The following is a 21,577-nucleotide window of genomic DNA, read 5'->3' as shown; positions in this document are numbered from 1 at the left end:
GGACGTCTGCAAGGACGTTGCCCAGGGGACGCCCAGATGTTTTGATGTTTCTACCATCCATGTGGGAGGCTTCTCTCATGTCCCCGCATGGAGATGGATAGAGGGAGCACTCTCCCTGGGTTGGATTTGAACCAGCAAACTTCAGGTCAGCAACCCAACCTTCCAAGTCATCAGTCCTGCTGGCGCAAGGGTTTAACCCACTGCACCACTGGGGCCGGAATTGATGATGTCACAATTAAATATGAGTTAAGGAAGATTGTTGTAATATATGATCAGGTTATCAAGATTAGATGGAAGAAATTAAGATTATGTATGTCAGGAGAGTTATGGCTGGAAGTGGTTTTTGTAGTAAAAATGAATAAATTGTTTATCTTGAATAGGGAATGTTTATTAGAGATATTGCATAAAGATCAGAAATACTTATATGCTTTTTCAGACACCAGTGGTTCTGCTGTCCGAGAAGCTGCCTGCTCAAGAAGTGAATACAAAAACAGATGATATCCAGATTGTGAAATTACCACAAACATTTTATCTCAAAGCAGCCAGTTTTTAAATTGGCCATGAAAATTGATCTTGCAGAGAATATTCTCATTACTGCATTAAACTAAATATTTAGATAGGTTTTTTGTGTGTGTCAGATCTGACTTGAGAAACTGTAAGTTGCTTCTGGTGTGAGAGAATTGGCCGTCTGCAAGGACTTTGCCCAGGGGATGCCTGGGAGATTTCTCTCATGTTCACAAGCTAGAGCTGACAGATGAGAGCTCATCTGCGCTCTCCTCGAGTTGTATTCGAACTGGAAATCTAGATAGGTAATGTATACATTAAAGATAATAATAATTTTAAAAAAGAATGAGAAGGTATCACCCAGAAATTCTAGGGATGCATAGAGCAGCAGCATATTTCAAATAACCACATGTTAGTCAAGCTGGAAGTCAGTCTGAAAAACTACTCTAGCGTGAAAATCAACTGGTGATAAAGTTGGGCAGAAAGAAGTGTCTCTGGCCTGTTAATGCTTAAAAAGATTGTGCAGAAATGAATCTGCTACCCTGAAAAGGCAGGGAAGAAAAAAAAAACCCTGGATTTTATATGGCTGTTCCAGGCATGCAATTACCATTTTGCAAGTTTTCACACCGATATATGCATCAGAATATGAAACAATTTACACACATAGATATAGCCATTGCCACCACCAGGTTTCATTCATTGGTGACTTTTTCAGAAAGATTGGACTATTGATCGTGGGGAGACCTATTGGAGCTACCTGTAAAATGATTCATAAAGGTTCTCCACCTTCTATGCAAACCTATTCAGGCTGGAGCCCATGAATCCAGATGTTTGGCCATAGCAATTCTTGTTAGGATCTGCTGGGTTTGAGCTGTACAATGCTTAGGTTTATGAACCCAATTTAAAGCAGACTGCAAGGACAACGTTTGACGCTGGGAACAATCAGCAGTACATTTTTGTTGCAATATTGTGGTAGAAATTAAGGAAGGGAGGAAGGCTGTAGGAGAGTTGCTAAATGGGAAGACAACTTTGCATGATGCGAGTGAAGAGCAAAAGCATCCTGGCAGGGCTTTCTTGAGACATTTTGTTCTCTGTGGGGAAAACAGCAAATTTCTGCCTCTCTCTGTGAGACGAGTAAAGGTGTATAGTATTCACAGTCATCCAAATTATTTTGGCCTGCAAGGCAGATGATCTGAAAAATCCATCTTTTCCTCTCTGGCAGTAAAAATACAATGCTAGAAAATGAAACCACTAACAATTTGTGACCTTTTTGTAACATCCAGGATTTGCTTCCTAAGGCCAAGACTCTGTTGTGTCATATACTCTGGAATAACTCCTGTTGTGTCAGCGACTGCCTTTTCTTTGTTCTAGCAGAAGGTAAGCATCAGAAACATCTTTCTGCAGTCATTTAGGATACTTGTGGAAGGTTGAACAAGAGTTTGCCCTATTCTCCAAATGCATTTGGGATCCAAATGGCGTGTGTCCCTACCTATAACTTTGTGGTTCCCATTGTGCAATTATGGGCATAACTGTGCCATTTAGTGCTGCTGTAGAAGGGCAAATTTTGTGTGCCACACCAGTGTTGAATCTATCATGCAGATGCAAAAAATGGCTGTTTAATGGATTTTAGATTCCTTTTCCATCTCTAATTATTCTAAATAGGATCAATGTTACAGAGAATTACTGCTAATTTGAAAGTATTTTTCTTCCCTTTTCAATCCTGTCTGAATAGTTGTTGATTTTTTAGATTTACTAGTTTTCTTCTCTCTTCCCTCTTGATTTAGTAATTCCCTCTGCATCATAGGCAAAGATGCTAACTTGTAGAATGCCAGCACTGAGAGAGATTTATTGATTACTTACTTCGTGAGAGCCTCCCTCTACTGAACAATATTTGATTTACATTAAAATGCAATATGCCTTGATGAGTTTAGTGGGAGTCACTCATAGGTAAATATGCGCAGGATTGTAGCATGAGAGAAACGTTCTCAAATACCTTTGTCATGCATGGATTTCTTTATCACATTAATGTCTTTAAAAGCGATATTGCCCTGTAGCTTGTTTCCACCCAACTCCCTTCAACCACTCGGCCATATTTTAATCCTAACAATAGCCCTGTGCACTAAGTTAAACTGAAAAGCTGACCCCATGAGTCTTATAGGGAAGTCGAGTTTTTTATTTGATATATAATGTGCATTGATTAGATAAGGTAGGTGCGAACATAGAGCGCAGGCAGTGAGCATGGACCTAAGAAAAAACTATTCTATTGAGCAGGGTTTCTAATAAAGGCACTTTGATTTTACAATAATGTTTTTACAATATTTGTTGTTAATCATTCTGTCTAAGCTTACACACACACATGGGGACATGAAGTATTGCATTTATTGATCTAGATTAGTACATATTTTTCAAGGTTTCTGTGTTTAAAATACTTGTTCTGTATATTCTACCTCATTAATAACACTTGCCATCTTGTTTCCTGACCAGTCTTATATTGTTCAGCCACATGTTTCCAAAACTGAAACAATGCCCTTGAATGGTATCTGAGGTTACTAGTGAGTTTATAAGGAACTGGGGCAAGGAAAGTGATGTGGGAGACATGTCTGTATCTCAGCACTTTGTATCCACCTTCTCTCTGATGCAGCTGCTTCACTCATAATGACATAGGTTTTTTTTTTTTACAACTATACCCTTATGACAAAACTCATTTTAAAACATATTAAGCAAAGGCTATAAATCATACTCCTTATTAAATGACTTTTAAAATGGCCTTTATCACACAGATATTGTCAAGAATATCTGGAGACATTTAAAGGGGGAAAATGTCTTCAAAAGCTATCACTTTATCTGACAAGTACATAAACTGGATAAATGGCACATTTAGGATTGGAATCTTCATGAAATGCATTGCCCGACTTACCAGGCAAGGGCCATTGTGGTGGTGGGTGCCCTCCATTCTAACATGGTGCCTGCAGGGGCTTCTTCTTCCCAGAAGCCCCTATGTCGTGGGAAAGGTTCCTGCCGCTCAGCCAGCTGGCCACTCAATGGCGGGCCCTGCCTTGCCTTCCAGGGCTAGGCACTGGTCAGCTCCAGCAGCCTACTTAAGGCTGCCTTGGGGCCAGCACAGGCACCAGTTCAGCAAGGTCAGCAGTAAAGGAACAAGCTGCAGTGGTCTTGGCGGAGGTGGCGATCTCGGCGGCGGCAATCTCGGCAGCAGTGGTTTTGGTGGAAGTATTGTCTGGTGGCAAGGGGGATGGGAGAACCCACCCTCCTTTTGTGGCGTGTGGCATGGGCCCTGAATCTGGCTTGCTTAATCCCCCCTCCACATTGGTAGGAGGAGGAGCGTCTAGTGGTTACCAGGGGTGCGGTGGTAACGTTGGCCCGATTTGGTTCCATCAACACCCCTGCATGGAACCAAATGTGGATAGCTGTATCAGTCAGCAGCGGGCTGCCCGATCCATGATCTAGGACCCATGCATGCTGGCCAAGCCTTGTTCTTGTAATCCATACATAAGTTGTGGCCATTTGTTATCCCAACCCTTGGATCTGCTGGCTAGAGGTGTGTCGCCCATGCACACACAATTAAGCAACGGGCAATTTCATTTATTTTAACCCACAATGCCCCAGAGTGTGAGCAGCCCTTATAGAACCGCATACCAAGCTCTCATTCTTCTGGCCCGCATCAGTCTAGGTAGATGCCACCTTAGCATGTATACAGAAAGTTACTGATGTGAATTTTCCTTTGTTTCAGGCTCCAAGTGTTTTCCTTAAAGAATCATCCTTGACTCATAAACAGTGTTAAAATATTGAGATCATGCTTGGATTCATATATTCTAAATCCAGAAGAAAAAAATCTTATTGGGGTCCCTTTTCAGTTTTATTTACTTATGGAGGAGGGGGGCAGTTCTCTAATTAGGAAGAAGTAAACATTGGACTGAAAAAAGTATGACTTGAATCTTGTTGGGAAATATTTATAAATATGGTAATAATCATGTTAGTTAATATACTCAAATAAATGTTTACACAATTGATGGACAAAAATTCATACATTTCTTGGCTTGTGTTGTGCTCCTGAAGAAAAATACAGCCGACAACATTTTTATAAGTTGCAAAACTAACCAGCATAGCTTAGTGGTCAGATCAGGACTCTGGAAAGTCATGGAAACCCACTGATAGCCTGTGGCAAGTCACTGTCTTATCTTCAGAGGAAGGCAATGACTTTAAAGAAATCCTTCAAAGTAAACCCCATGACGGACTCATTTTAGGGTTGCTGTAAGTTACAAATGGCACACAACAACATGTTTAAAATTTGTAGAGACACACTTTAGTTAATGAGGCATGGATTGATTAATATATCAGTTAATCAGGAATTCCATGTTTTCTGTTTTTTAAAGAAAATTCTGCACAGAACTGCCTTGTATACTCATGCAGAAGTTTAGAACTTTTATTCAAAAAATAGCTGCCCAAAACCTGGGTTGACTTATCCACGGCTCAGTGTAAATAGCGTACCTTAAGTCTTATGAAAAATGGAACCATACCCTTCTCTGAGTAAAGTAGCAAAAGGGAAAAAAACTGACTTCAGTCCAGGAGAACCTAAAAGAAACATCTGTGGATGACCCGTAACCCACCCACAGACCATATCAAAATCCATAATTTTGCCCCCAAACCTGCCCTTAACTTATACATGAGTATATGCGTTACTAGGGAATAGAGTTGAAGATGGGAAAGAGAAGAGAAAGCCCATGGAAATGGGCTTGACCAATCTCACCATCCCTAATTAACAATCTGGCAAGCCTACTCATGAGAACATGAAAGCATCATAAAATTCTAAAAAGTTAAAGTGCTCTACGTTTGTAAAGAAACATGTGTACATACATTTACACAAAATTATGTGGGCTTCTGAGGTAAACTTCTTTGGAGGATTCTGCTGGAGTTCACAGGAATGTTCACTGCTTAGTGCACCCATACACTGTACATGCTACACTTTAGATCAGTGGTTCAGAACCTGGGGTCCCCAGATGTTTTTGGCCTTCAATGCCCAGAAATCCTAACAGCTGGTAAACTGGCTGGGATTGATGGGAGTTGTAGGCCAAAAACATCTGGGGACCCCAGATTCACTGCTTTAGATTGACTTTGCTGGAAAGTTTGTATGTGTGTGGGGGTGTCCAGTGAACACCAGCTAGCCTCTTAGTTTACCTTCCCAGTGGCTGCTAAATATACATGAAGTACTTCTAAAGAACATTCTTTCCTGCAAGCAAATGGGGTCATTTCTGGAGGGGGTAAATGATATTGCAAATGGAAAAGGAAAAGGCTCACTGGTCTGAACATGTCTAGATGCTGATCATTAAGCTGACACTCAAAGGGGGAATATCTTTTTTTGAATATATCATCTATGATCATATTAAAAAGCTGCTTTGTTCTATTTTTGAAATAATGGATTTATGCTTGTATAAATGACAGGACTTTTTAAATGTCGATGTCTTTTCTCCTATATTGTTTCAATTTCTGGAAGTGCAGTTTCTTTTAATTCCGTAGGACACTTTGAAAATGGCAGCAATACACCCAAAGTAACTTGAGTACCATTATTTTAATTATGTTTAACTACAAACGAGTGTAATCATCTCTAATGGGAAGCATTCAGGTATCTCCTCAATAAGAGATTAAAAGACAGTAGATTTGATTGCAATCTTCTTTGAAGCAAGCCTTCCACCACTGAACATAAACAAACCTACACAGATATTTGCAACAACTTGAAGTCTCTATTCAATTAAATAGTAAATGAATATGTGAACTTATAAATATCATTTTTTTACCCTGCAGCAGATTTCACCTGGAGAGATTTTCCACAATATGAGTGTGGTGTTTTATGTTTTAAAATCTTTCCGTCAAAATGTCAATAACACCATTAGAACAATGGAGCTTTAAATTGTAGTTTCTTATTGCCACAGAGCCCTAATTCACCTCTTGCAATGATTTAATTGAGGATTGTGTTATATAACTAATGAAAAAAGTGAAAATGACTCTATAGATTGCATAGATATGCATGAGGACTGCCTTCTTTCGCACTTGCCAAAGAATTGCTTTAGTCTCTGAACTCTTATGTGTGGAATTTGACTTGGAAATGCTTTTCTATATTTTTTTTACCAAATTTTCAGCCTAGAATCATCATTATCATCATCATCATCATCAGGAGAAAAATGTGTGTCTGTGTGTATGTGTGTGTGTGTGTGTGTGTGTGTGTGTGTGTGTGTGTGTGTATATATATATATATATATATATATATATATATATATATAAAGGTAAAGTTTTCCCCTGACGTTAAGTATAGTCGTGTTCGACTCTGAGGGTTGGTGCTCATCTCCATTTCTAAGCCGAAGAGACAGTGTTGTCCGTAGACACCTCCTAGGTCATGTGGCCGGCATGATTGCATGGAGTGCCGTTACCTTCCTGCCGGAGAAGTACCTATTGATCTACTCACATTTGCATGTTCTCAAACTGCTAGGTTGGCAGATGCTGGAGCTAACTGCGAGCTCTCACTCCACTCCCCGGATTCGAACCTGCGACGTTTCAGCCAGCAACTCAGCACTTTAACACACTGCACCACTGGGGGCTCCCTGTATATATATATGTTTGTGTGTTTTGTGTGTGTGTGTATATTCCACTTTTCTCCCAAATGGGATTCTGAGCAGCTTACAACATAAATTAAAGCAGAGGCCCAGGCATGTAGCCGGGGGGTGGGGGGGGGTGGGTGGGTGAGTGGGGTGGGGAGTGGGGCTTGAGGGGCTTCAGGCCCCCTGAAATTCTCAGGGTGGTCTGCGAGAAGGCCTTATTGGTATTATTTAAACTGTTATGTTTATTCATATCATGATCTGATCACCATGCTCAATATATCCCATATGCATGGGGGTATTGGGATACCCATACAAAAGATTTGCTAGGGTAGATCCAGACTCAGCCCCCCCCCCCCCCAATCAAAATCCTGGCTACGGACCTGAGCAGAGCAGTTAAGACAGTATGAAATTATATAGTTTAAAAGCATTAAATGGTGCATCCAATTAATACATTTAAAATATTAAATATTAAATCGATTAAAATACTTAAAATACACAATAAATATTAAAACAGTACATCTACCCAGGTCAACACATCACTCCATCCTGGTCAACCACAACTGAAAGCCCGTTTCAACAAAAAAGTTGTTATATGCCACTAAAAGACAACAGAGTCCCCTTCTACACTGCCATATAAAATCCAGATTATCTGATTTGAACTGGATTAATATGGCAGTGTATACTCATATCCAGTTCAAAGCAGATCATGTAGATTATCTGCTTTGAAAATATGGATTACATGGTAGTGTAGAAGGGGCCAGAGAGGGAGCAGACTGAACCGTCATCATAAGATAATTCCAAAGCTTAGGAGAAGCCACCTCCAACTAATAGAGCCCGTGGAGGCTCTGTATATATTTTATTTATAAAATTTATTCATCATCATTTTTCCATTGTCCTGGAAGTATCTCACATAGCATTTACTGCATGTAAGGAATTGAATTTGAGACTTTCCATATAGAAATCCTGTGCTCCACAACTAAGGCTCCTTCTACACTGCCATATAAAATCCAGATTATCTGCTTTGAACTGGATTATATGGCAGTGTAGAAGGGGCCTACGTAATGTTCCTTGCCAGTCTTTCTTAGGTCCCTTCTACACTGCCAGATAATCCAGATCAGCAAAGCAGATAATCCACATTATCTGCTATGAACTGGATTATACGAATCTACACTGCCACGTAATCCTGTTCAAAGCAAATAATCTGGATTTTATATCGCAGTGTAGAAGGGGCATTATTATTTGTTCTGCCTATTTTACAAGGAGCTAGTCTACTTTATGACATTCCCCAGCCAATTAGTGGCCCATTAGGTAAGAAAGGGGTCCTTGGGTAGCACCTGGAGAAAATAAAAGTCATCACCTTGCTGGACCTCTAATGAGGAGGACACGTAAGCACACTGGAGATCTTGGCAGACAATATCTCTCTTTCTTTATGTAGTCTGGAATAAGGAAGAATTAGAATAAACTTGGAAAGAAATAAGATGAGATTCTGCAACGGCAGATGGGTCATAAAGTTCCACCTAGGCAGACCTAGATTTTTCCCAACTCTTAAAACTATGTTTTTCACGCTTACCTACACACACAGTCATTTACTGGTCAGTGGAGAATAAACAATAGTGACTGGGCATTCACCTCCTGGATGACCTCTGGAGATCCCAGAGACTATCTCAGGGCCCTTGCAGTCCAGCTGAGTGCCTGTAGCTGGACTCACAACAACTAAGGCCCCTTTCACACATCTGATAATCCCACATTATCTGCTTTGAATTGCATTATCTGAGTCCACACTGCCATATATTCCAGTTCAAAGCAGATAATGTGGGATTTTATTCAGCTGTGTGAAAGGGGCCTTAGTTGTTGTGAGTCCAGCTACAGGCACTCAGCTTCTCTAGGAACAACAGCTTCAAACTACAGTAGAGTCTCACTTATCCAACATAAACGGGCCGGCAGAACGTTGGATAAGTGAATATGTTGGATAATAAGGAGGGATTAAGGAAAAGCCTATTAAACATCAAATTAGGTTATGATTTTACAAATTAAGCACCAAAACATCATGTTAGACAACAAATTTGACAGAAAAAGTAGTTCAATACGCAGTAATGCTATGCAGTAATTACTGTATTTACGAATTTAGCACCAAAATATCACAATGTATTGAAAACATTGACTAAAAAAATGCGTTGGATAATCCAGAACGTTGGATAAGCGAGTGTTGGATAAGTGAGACTCTACTGTACAGGAAAGGAGATTCTACCTGAACATTAGGAAAACCTTCCTAACTGTGAGAGCTGTTCGACAGTGGAACTCTCTGCCCCGGAGTGTGGTGGAGGCTCCTTCTTCTGAGGCTTTTAAACAGAGGCTTGTTGTCGACCGCGTTTTAGTGGATCGGGGCCCTTGAGGAGAGACCCGATCCGGTCCCGAGAGAACGGACCTTGGCGGAGCCAAAAGGAGAATTATGAGCCGCAATACAACCTGAAGCCGAAATGAAGAAGGTCTGCCAAAGTTGAAGGAAAATCCGCCAAGGAGTCTTTATTGAGCAATTCAGCTGAAGAGGACTCTAGTAGCGATCATTCAGTCTACTAGGGTACCACATAATCAAAATAAAGCCATATTTATACAAAATTTCAGTCTGACAGCCCTTTGAATTTCCCGCCCCGCTCCCCCGCCCATCTGATCGTTGATAGGCTAGAAGGTTGAACGAGGTGGGCTTTCGTTTCCCGCCTTGCTCCGTTGGCCCAATAGGAAGCTACCTTTTGTCTCTACTCGGGCCAATCAGGAAAGAGAAGGCGGGAGTTATTGAAACAATGGGGTGACAGGGCAGGAACTGTCGGATTAAGACCTGCTAGACCGATTTCTAAAGGGATTAATGGCAGCAATCAAGGGTGTCCGGGTTTCTGTCACGTATACAGATTTTAGATATGCCTTGGGGTGTCAGAGGTGGAAGCAAAGATGGGTGGTGATGAGCCATATTGACAGGCTCTGCAGGGCGCCTTCCTGACGTGTCCTGGATTTTCCTTTGGGTGAGATATGACAATGTTTGCCTTGGGGCGAATCACCTTTAGGTCAACACTCCGAATTCGGCGACTCAAGCCTTATATTGTCCATGCAATCTGAATTTGATTGGGTTTAGCGGTGGCAGATTATCCTTTTGTTTTTGGGAAGGGAAGCCTGGGTCATAGGAAATGGGATAGGTTCTGGGGTTCAGGTTGAGTTCAAAATATTTCCTATTTGATTTCATGACTTGACAATTATATGAAATAAAATGAAAAAGATAAAATAAAGTTGGAATATAAACCATGCTGGGAAAAATACATATTTTCCGGGGATCCCAAAGAGTACAAATACATATAGGCAGACAGATAGATTTCATGGAAATAAGGGAGAATCCATAAAAGTGAGTTACATTGCCTAAAGGGGAATCATGAATGATATAAACAATTGAAAATATTTGATAAGAACGAAGTTCATAACATCTGGAGAACCCAGCATGGAAATTCATAAAAGTGGAGTTTTAGCAGCATGATTTTACAATTCATGAAGTTGTTATGTCTTGCCTCAGAGTGCAGGGATAATCCACAGTAAACTCCAGTAAAAAGTCTCAATCACCTTCTACTATAAATATATGGAATATAGAACATAAAGTCTTGATTTTTGAACTATCTTTTACAAAGTCCTGGGGGGGAGGGTGGTCACCTCGATCACAGGCTGGACAGCCATCTTTTGAGGGTGCTTTGAATGCAGTTTTCCTGTTTCTTGGCAGGGGGTTGGACTGGATGGCCCACAAGGTCTCTTCCAACTCTATGATTTCCCTTCCTGTCTCCACCCTGTAAAATGACTGTGTTCAGAGACTAAAAGATGGATTTTGGCATGGGGTTGGTCATTGCAGAAGAGAGGATGTTCCCTCTGCAATGACCAAGGAAGACATTTACAAGCATAAGTTGAATTTAATCCCATGTATGCCACTAACAAGATGCTAACTTATTTTTTAACCTTAAAATTCATCATGACAGGAAAAAAAAAATCAAAGTGCTTGAAAAAAAGTGAGGGAAAAGGCTTCTTTTTTTGCACCCATTTCCAAGACTTTTCCACAAATTTTTCAAACGTTCTTGGCCTCAGTTTAGAACCCCTGCTGTTAAATGAATCTGATATCCTTTTATACATGAAAGAAGGAACAGTAACAGGAAACCTTTTCCAAGAAATGAAGAAGTTGCTTGTGATGGAGATATCTGTTTCCTCGAGTTTAGAAAGGCTTCCATTTCCTTTTACAAAAGTGCAAGATGCTTACTAACATTTTACAGACCTTGGGAACTAAATTTTTCTCCATATGTTCCTCATTCCCAATCATAGCATTGAGCTCTGTAAATTAGCTGTCTGTTTCTCTAAGCAGCCTCCTGTGCAGATGGAGGTTTGATTAGCATGTGTGTATCCTGCTGATGCCTGTCCACTGCCTTTACCACTTCTGGAAACCCGTCCACTCAGCACCATAGGCTTCTTAGTCATTAAAATTCTTCAGCTCTCTGGGAGAAATAGATGAAAGGCTAACATTTCCATTAAGCAAGGCAATGCTTGCGGGAAATAAAGACTGAGATATTCTCACAAATAACAGAAGCAATCCAATAAGTCCTCCAAACAGAAAGTCACTTAATGAGTGAAGGCATGACCTGGCTTTAGCCAGCTTATGGCTGTGTTGTCAGAATATTCTTCAATGGAGCAAAAGTTTATTGGTTTAAAAACAATTCTCTAGGTTTACTGAAGATATATTTTGGTGCTTCTCATAAGGTAGTTAATCATGTGTTCTTAGCACAAAATGACAACTGAGTTTCTAAAAGTATTGAATAAAATGGGCATCCATACTGTATGTTGTAGAGTTCTGTTATTTTACAAAAATGTCCTACACAATAGTATGACGACCTGACCTGATCATGTCTTCACTGTGGTATTTCAAGGGTATTTCAAATTTATATACGTATATAAATTTATTTATTACCCGCCTCGCCCTGTGGCTTTAGACAGGGTACAATATCATTAAAATAAGAGATAAAACACCATAAAAACACACACAAGTTAAAATCCACTGAGAAATGCAGGTTAAAATTCACATTTGAGTCTTAAATTCCAACAAAAGTTATGTTGTTGTATTCTATTGGATTAGTAGACCATTCCCTTTACAATTCACATAAAGCATATATTAGGGTAACCCTTCTTTCTCCTTGGTGGCCTTATGTCTGCAATTGCTTGGATGATTTAAACGTCAGAGCTTGGAAAAGTTACTTTTGGACTACAACTTCCATAACTCTGGGGGTTATTAACGCTGAATTATTATAACTCTGAATTATTCTCAGCTCCTGTTGCAGTTGGTACTTAAGCAAAGTGCCTTGATCAGCTTTTAAAGATGGGACTTTTTAGAGCCATTTTCAATTCCAGACAGGAGAAAAGGTGAGATAACAACAATAACACATGTTAGTGGACAGGAAGTGATGGGAAGATGTTGGAATTATACAGGCACCACAAAGCTTTCCTGTATTGAAAACACTGCTTCAATGAATATGTTCAACAGTAGGGGTTAAGACTTTAGCCTTTAACCCAGTGGTTCTCAACCTGTGGGTCCCCAGATAATAATAATAATAATAATAATAATAATAATAATAATAATAATAATAATAATAATAACTTTATTTTTATACCCCGCCCCATCTCCCCGGAGGGACTTGGAGCGGCTTACATGGGGCCATGTTTTGTCCTTCAACTCCCAGAAACCCTAATAGCTGGTAAGCTGGCTGGGATTTCTGGGAGTTGTAGGCCAAAACACCTGGGGACCCACAGTTTGAGAACCATTGCTTTAACTCATAGTATGAGAACAGTTACAGTACACGAACTCTTGGATGCCTAGTTTTCATCTATCAGTCTCCATTTAAATGTGTTAGAAGTCTTTCCTTTTCATTGCCTCTTTGTACTCATTATCTTTTAAACCATTCATTTATCACAAGATGGAAATCATGTGGCAGTCCAGATGTTGTTAGACTGCAACTCCAACAATCCTTACCAGTGACCACATTGGTTAAGGCTGCTGGGAGTTGTAGCAACATCTGGAGAGCTGAATAATTCCTGCCCCTGCTTGATCATCTCTTGAAAGCCAGTCCTTGTTTACTGCCAACCTGTTCACGCTTTATAAGGTGTTACTCTCTTTATTCCTCTTTTTCCATTTCTCTTACTGAAGATCAGTCTGCATGTCACATCATGTCCCATTGTTTTTGTGTACTGATTTCCTCTAAAGCTTTGTAGAAAAGTGCACATAAATTTTCTTGACCACATGAAACTTTTTCTCACCAGTCCCCGACTTTGGCTTGCATGGAATCTTCCATAAACAGCAGTCCTCCACAATCGTTGGGGTGGGTGGTGGGAGTTACGTATTCTCCAAAAGTGGGTAAATGCTGCATACCCCCCCCCCCCAAATGCATTTTTAAAGTAACCTGAGAAAATAGATTTCTGGGAGTCTCTGGGCCCTCCAGTGTCAGTTAACGGTCACCTTCCACCCAAAGTTGTTTATAGAATTATGCTGGAGGACCTACAAATGCCTGGAGAATCATTCTCTCTAGAAATCTCTAGGTCCTCCACTATGATTCTCTGGTTAGACTTTGGTGGAAGTTGACCATAAAGTAATGCCAGAAAACTTAGAGATTCTTAAAGAGAACATCTTAATCAAACGTGTGATTACATCCACAAAAATTAAAACTGCATATGTAGAGAGCCAGTCCAAAGCAATGATTCCCAACATTTTTTTTTGGCCATGCCCCACTTAAGCATCTCTAAAATCCTGATGCCCCCTCCCCATGACATATAAGTCTTATTATTCAAAAAGAGAACTCTTATTTACATGGAGGAAACCTAAAAGGTCATTCCAAAGAACATGGCATCCATAATGCGCCAGGAAGGGGGGGGGGGCGAGGAGCGATATTCCTTCCCACCTTCGTCTCCTGGTGCATTATTTTTTCATGTCAGGAGGACTGAAGGAGTACCTTAATGGTGGTAGGTAATTTTTTTTAATTTAAAGGGTTGTTTTGGGGGGGCTTCTGGGTGGCATTTAGCCACCCCTCATGAAAGCCCGGGATTTTTGGGGTGTGTGTGTGGTATTGGAATCCGCACCAAAGCGGGATTCTTAAACCTGCTTTGGCACTGTCTGGAAGCACCCTTTATGACTACTTCAATCAATGAGAATTCGTTACATAACTGAGGGCCCTTTCTACACTGCCAGATAATCCAGTTTATCAAAGCAGAAAATCCACATTATCTGATTTGACCTGGATTATCTTCGTCTATACTGCCATATAATCCAGTTCAAAACAGATAATGTGTATTTTATACAGTTGTGTAGAAGGGGCCTCAGAAAATCCTTTCGTTTTCAGCAGCAAAACAGGTTCATTGTAAAATGCTGATGACATTTATTTAGGGGGACATTTTTTTACAAGATATAGTTCCAACCTGATGTATATAATTCCTGGCCCACCAACCTACTTCCCTTTGCTGCCCTTTGATATATCTTTAATCTGCTCCATATGGGTGAACAGTGTTTTACAGATCTAGTGAATTAATGCACTAAATTCTCTGGTGGTTTGTATATCGAAAAATCTCCCATAAAGTATGGCACATAAAGGAAATGTATAACAGACCTCCATAAAGTTAAATGTCTTAGTACAAGTAAACTCTTATCAGTGATAGTTTTAAAGAGCCATCTCCAGAAGCAGAACTGGATTGAAACTTCAGAATAACTTTTATGTTCTAAGATTTACAGTCCATTAGGTGACCTATTTAATATTTCCTTTCCTTAGCGCCTAATGGCCCTTTAAAAAATGGGAATGCCTATTAACCATAATGTAATTCATAGCCATGTTAAAAGAAGTGGACTGAGAATATGAGAATATGGCAACTCCTGATATCTGTTTTTCTTATATAGTAACCTGAAATGGAGTTCCAACAACAGTGAAATTACAAATGAAACACAGACATCAACATCATATGTGAATTTCTCATTTAGCAATTTTCTAGCAGCAATTTGTAGAAAGAGTGGCACATTGGCTATTAATAATGGTATATTTTTCAACTAGTGAATGGAAGAGGCCAGGCAGAAGCCAGCCTTTCCATTAAGAAGCAATGGAACCTGTCATAAAATGATTTTGGGATCTGTTTCTTCCAGTCATATGTTATATATAAAGAAGAGATCACCACCTTTCTAAATAAAGCAAAGTGGTAGGTAAAATATGCATATATCCTTGATACACACCTTGATGAATTATGGCTCCAATCATTAAGTTAATTAAGACTTGTGCAGGTTTTGATCAGATTAGGAGAAACAAATGTTGGGACTGTCTGTGTAGATAGAAGCTTTGAAAAAAAAGAAGAGTTGGCACTGGTTATATGACCTCTTCTTGGTAGTGGATGCTGTCATAGCCTGGTTGTTTCTCCTTTTTCTTGTATACAAGTTATCTGAAAGACTGTATTTCTCCACATGAGCCTGCTCAAATTTAACATATTCAGAGGACAACTTTTTCTCAGTTCCATCATTCTCATAGCCATGCTGAGTGATATGTTCCATGCTTTGGAATTCCTTCCCTTTAAAAAATCTTGTTCCACTGGCAAGCAATGTTTTTTTTTTCCTCATAGAAACCTCTCATTATTAATTGGCTATTGCAAAAGGTATTTTAATTGGGATGTGTTTTACTTTTCAATCACCATTATTATGTTTTAGCAACTTTTTAAATAGTCGCAATTTAATGATTTTCTAAACTAATTATAATGTAATGTCTTTCTTCTTCATTCATTCACTCAGTCATTTCCGACTCTTTGTGACCTCATGGACCAGTCCACACCAGAGTTCCCTATCGGTCACCGCCCGCCCCCCCCCCCCCCCCCCAGTTTCTTCAAGGTCAAGCCAGTCACTTCAATGATACCATCCATCCATCTTGCCTTTGGTCGCCCTCTCTTCCTTTTTCCTTCCATTTTCCCCAGCATCATGATCTTTTCCAAGCTTTCCTGTCTTCTCATGATGTGGCCAAAATACTTCATCATTGCCTCTAATATCCTTCCCTCCAGTGAGCAGCTGGGCATTATTTCCTGGAGGATGGACTGGTTGGATCTTCTGCGGTCCAAGGCACTCTCAGGATTTTCCTCCAGCACCAAAATTCAAAAGCGTCTATCTTTGCTCAGCCTTCCTTATGGTCCAGCTCTCGCATCCATAGGTCACTATGGGGAATACCATTGCTTTAACTATGCAGACCTTGGTTGCCAGCATGTAATGTAATGTACTTTAACTTAATTTAAACTGTAGAATGTATGAGAAATGGTGAATGAACATGACTGCCATGTACAACACACAAAACATGGCAGCAGTATAAAATCTAGTTGTCCAGGTCACACTGAGTGTTTAAATAACCTCACATTTTAGATCCTTACATTATCTCTTAGGGCCCTTCTACACTGCCCTATTTTCCAGGTTCTGGTCCCAGATTATCTGATTTAAACTGGATTATATGAATCTGCACTGTCAGACAATCTGACAAAAGGAAATTTCCCCAGATTATCTGGTAGTGCAGATTCATATAATCCAGTTTAAATCAGATAATCTGGGGCCCCCAATGTGGAAGAGGCCTTATTTAGTTTCTAATAGGACTAGTATCAAGAGACAATGGTTTGCCTTCAGGCAGTAAGTACAACAATCCTACATATATTTATCTAGAAGAAAGTCCTAGCTTAATGACTTTTTTTCAGAGTAAACCTCAACTGCTCTGAATGCTATGCAGTGTAGAGTATATTATTAGTGAATTGCTTCAGAGAAATAGCCTAGCTGGTTTATTTCAGCATAAGAAGGCATGAAACAGATTCAATGGCACCTTTGAGATTTACTGATTTATTCCAGCATGGATAGATATTAGTGCTGGTCAAAAGTCCGGAGGTGGGTTGTAAGTCGTGATTCAGTAAATCCACACTTAAGACTCGCTTCATGAAGCCAATGCAGCATACCCCCCCCCCCAAAAAATGAAAACATCAATCTACATAGATTTCATAAGAAGTTCATTATTTTCGTAAGTCGCAGCAAGTCAGTTACTTCTTCAGTGCAAGCTAACTGTACTGGGCAGCATGCACATGCTCTCCTCAAACTATCATGGCTGAGGGAGAGGGGAAGCAAGGAGGTATTCCTGGTGTTTCCTTTAAATCTAGAAACCATGTTGCCTTGGCCACCATTGTGAGAAAGGTAGGAGAGAGCTGGAGATCTATGGTAGTGAGCGAGCGACTCAGTAGTGACATGTACCATGCAAATTTAGTTTGCCTCAACTTAGGATTCATTTTAGGATTGCCACTGGTGAGTTTAGGATCCTTTGGGATCCTTTCTTTGTGTGTGTGTGTGTATGTGGAGGGTTCTGGTTAGGATTCATTTGGCGGGGGGGGGGGTATTCCTTTTTCCCCATTTAGATTTCTTCAGTTTAAAATTCTACAAACGGCTTTCTTTATTTTCTAGTCTATTTTAATTGTATTTTAATTCTAGTCTAGTTTAATTGCTTTCCTTTGGTTTTAATCATATAATTCAATTCAGTGCAAAGTGCAGTGTGTGTGTGTGTGTGTGTGTGTGTGTGCTTTAATACTTTCTGACATCTGCAAAGCATCTCCTCTCTCCCGCCCTCAGTGTCTGTGTTTTGTGAAGTTAGGAGAGAAAGAGAGCAAAACTTTAAAAATTCCTTAAAAATCGGTAGATGTGAGAATCTTTCTGAAACTTGCAGGAGTTGTGGTGATTTCTTGTTTATGTTGTGTCATTGTAGAGAAATTCAAGGGGATAGCTCTTGTAGATTTTTAAAAAAATGTTCGTAAAAAATTCAAAAATTTCCTAAAAATCAATGGATTTGTGAAACATTCTGAAACTTGGCAAGTTTACAGTGGTAAATGTGTCCTACAAGTGTAGCAAGTTTCATTGTGCTAGCCCTAAAGATGAGGGAGACAGAAGCCCTGGAAGTGTCCCCATTGGCGCGAATGGATGAATAACGTAATGAAAAACTAACAGATTCTTGGAACTTCATATTAAATAAGACATGGACGCCTTAATAATTTTTCAAAATGCTTTAGAATCAAAATGGGGGTCACCCAAATTTCATAAATACAAACAAAGCAGATTTTTGGTATTTCACATACCTTTAATAGATATCTGCATAGGCAGTGAACATCTGACATGTAATACTTATGAAGAAAAGTGGATTCATAACCATGAAAATTCATAGTATTACAAACTACTTAGCCTTTATGGTGCTACTGGTTTGTTTTATGCCTTTTTGTGCTTTAGAGAAGAGATTGTATCATGGCCTAGTTCACACTGAATTCCCGAGACTACTAGTGTATACAGACTGAATCAAGTAGGGATCTGTTCCTCACTGGAATAATCCTTTGGCACTAGGTTGGCTGTCATTGCATTGCATTTATTACTTTGTGGCTCAGCCTAATTGTAGAATTGGCTTTTGTCAATAATGGAGTTAATGTATTGTTCAAATGTTTTTCTGTTTCTCCTTTATAGCTGCAACGGGGCTTGTAAAGAAGGAATATGGAGCTTTAACAAGAGCTTGGATGCATCATTATGTTGGAATAACCAGTAATACCCCTCTTATGGCTCTTTTCATTTATTGAGTAAAATATTGATACTAGTTCAATTGCATATACTCCTATTATTAAAACACCAGAATGTACTTATAAAAGGTATTATTTTCAAGAGCAGATTTTAGCCATATGAATTAAGACTAATAATATCTGGGTTTTGTGTTTGTTTGTTTGTATTCATGTGTATGCCTTTTTATGGATTTGAAGCACGGATGAAAGCTCTCACTTTTGGCCCTAATGCTAAACATTTTCTTTTGGAATGTAAAGAAGATTCTTAGTTTTTCTAGTTCTCATGAAAGAAATGATGTTCCTCATTAAAGATATGGTCAACTGGTGCATATTTTAGGATTTCTCTAAAGAAAATAATTTACTCATTTTCTTTCAAATCATGTTTTTATTTTTGTGCAAACCCCAAAATGTTGTGAAAAAACGGGTATTTTCCATAGTTTTATGCATGAAATGTTTGGACAAAAATAAGTTTGTTGTGCAAATTTTTGCAGAAAATCTTCTCAAAATTCACAAAAACTCTTGTCATCTTGGCCACTATGAAGAACATTTCCAAAATTATTCAGTTTTGCATGCAACAATGAACTATGTAAAGATTTGTATCCCTTTTCTCTTCTAAGACACGGAAAAGCAACTTCAATTATTGCATCCTTCTTTCAGAAATTGAATCATGATCAACTCTTGTCTGTTTTTATGATGGCTCAAAGCATAATGAGGCTATTTCATTGAAATAAAGCATTTCAAACCAAAGAGAAGTTTGACTCCCTCTGTAAAATGCCTCTTTTGAAGATTAAGAGGACAATAGGAAGGCATCCTTGACGATTTCAATAGAAAGAAGATGGTTGAGCCTGAAGGGAATGTTCTACAAAGGTTGGATGCTGGATAATTCCCCCACCTCACGTTCATTAGCAATTTGGAGAGACCATATTATTACAGACATATCGGAGGTAGCTAAGAAAGAGCTTTGATTTATATATGCTTTGCTGGAACAATGGAAGCTCATGAATGTGTTCACTTAGTGCGCTCAACTTAGTAAATTAAGAAATGAGGGCGGGGGCCAAGTGGAGAAGCCCAGCTGGTGGTAGTCATTTCAACCTGTTTGAAAACATCTGGAGATGCTTCTCATTTCCTTTTTCTTTAAAGTGTGAGATGAAGGCAGGGACCCTTGTGATGGTACAAAGAGCTGCCAGCCTTGACTTCAGTTCAAGAAGGAATATGCTTGTTTTTGCAAAGAGCAACTTGAAAACATTTGTAGCTATTAAGTGCTCAGTGAGCATCTGCCACCATCCTGCTGACAGTGTTAACTGGGAAAAGTGGCTTCCACAGCAGTGGAACATCTGAGCTTGCAAACTCTTAAAGGCTCTTCAATAAAATATGCAACATTACCCATTGATATCTCAAGTGGAGGTCACCTAAACCGAACAGTGGTTTGTCATATTGGGGCTGTAACAGCAGGAAAAGTAGTAGTAGCAGCAATAACTGTTGTGATAATGCATGATTATAGCACCGGGCTCTCCAGTAATACATAATGGCTGTGTGGTGGCAGATGATAGTTTCCAAAGATTTCAGTTTAGTTCATGATTTCCTTTGGCTATTCACTCTAGTTTCAGATGAGTACAGCAAGTTGTAACTTGACCCAGTCTGATTCCCAAGTAACCCACAGTGGAAGAAGTGGCAATAGAATGATAATTCTAGTATTTATAGAGTTGACTGATGGCTTGTGGGATAGGGTGTCAGACCTGCTGAAGGAACCTTCTCTCTGCTATACCAATAGGAACAGCATACTATGAACACTTGGGAGAAAGCTGTGGCAGGCTGAATGCTCTCCCCTTGGAGGCATGATTGGCACCAATGCTGGTTTTTGTGTGTGCATATATGTATGCCTCCAAGTCTATTGTTTACTTATGATGACCTTATGAATTCCATAGGGTTCTGTTAGATAAGGATTATTCAGAAATAGTTTTGCCAGTTTTTTCTTCTAACAAATATCAGCTCGGAAAAAGACTGCTAGTTTTGGTGACGGACCAGCCTGAGTGAAGATACTTCTGGGATGTTTCATGGGAATTCAGCCACCAGAGATTTCCATTTTTGTGTGTGTCCAGAGTGACTTGAGAAACTGCAAGTCACTTCTGGTGTGAGAGAATTTACCATCTGCAAGGACGTTGCCCAGGGGATGCCCAGATGTTTTAATATTTTACCATCCTTGTGGGTGACTTTTCACATGTCCCGTATGGGGAGCTGGGGCTGACAGAAGGAGCTCATCAACGCTCTCCCTGGATTCGAACTGTCAACCTTCAGGTCAGCAATCCAACTTTCAAGTCAGCAGTCCTGCTGCCACAAGGGTTTAACCCATTGCTCCAACAGGAGCTCCTAGAAATTTCCATGAAATACAGACAATTACTAAGTTACAAACATCTGACCTACAAATGATTCATAGTTAAGAATGGGGGTGACGCTACAGGAAGTAAGAGGAAATCTACCTCTAGATAGGGAAATTCATTCCTGGAAGAGTTATTATGGGGAAAAGGTGTTCCACTGAAGCTTTATGACCAATCCTTGTTTCTAAAAAAAGCCACATTTTTCAAAATGCAGTGACCACAGGGTCAGAAAGTGAGATGAAATCTTCTGAAAACAGTTACAGACAGCAAAAAACAAAACAAAACAATAAACAAAACAAAAAACCTTCACTGGGGTGTTAACCCTTCCCTATACTACCCAAAGTTAAAACAGTATGTCCTTGGCTGGACTTACTTAGGCGATCCCTCGTACGGGGATGTGTCCGTAGATGACTGAAGAGACCTATTCTTGATCTGCAGGTTCTCCCGCAGTGAGGA

The 21,577-nt window shown here is 39.7% G+C and overlaps 1 long non-coding RNA gene across 2 annotated transcripts in view; it reads left to right on the top strand.

The window, feature by feature from the left end:
• LOC103280418 (uncharacterized) overlaps positions 1-19,492 on the top strand; it is a 104,487-nt gene extending 84,995 nt beyond the window's left edge. For both annotated transcript variants that reach the window (XR_010006121.1, XR_010006116.1), the window contains exons 3-4: positions 1,788-1,881; positions 18,658-19,492. This is a non-coding gene — a long non-coding RNA (uncharacterized LOC103280418). The remainder of the gene's footprint in view (positions 1-1,787; positions 1,882-18,657) is intronic.
• Positions 19,493-21,577: the final 2,085 nt, after the last annotated feature.

Source organism: Anolis carolinensis, chromosome 1 (assembly GCF_035594765.1).
Source record: "Anolis carolinensis isolate JA03-04 chromosome 1, rAnoCar3.1.pri, whole genome shotgun sequence".
Lineage (NCBI taxonomy): Eukaryota > Metazoa > Chordata > Lepidosauria > Squamata > Dactyloidae > Anolis > Anolis carolinensis.
The sequence above is the reverse complement of the archived record's forward strand: the minus strand, read 5'-3'. Positions and strand labels throughout refer to the sequence as shown.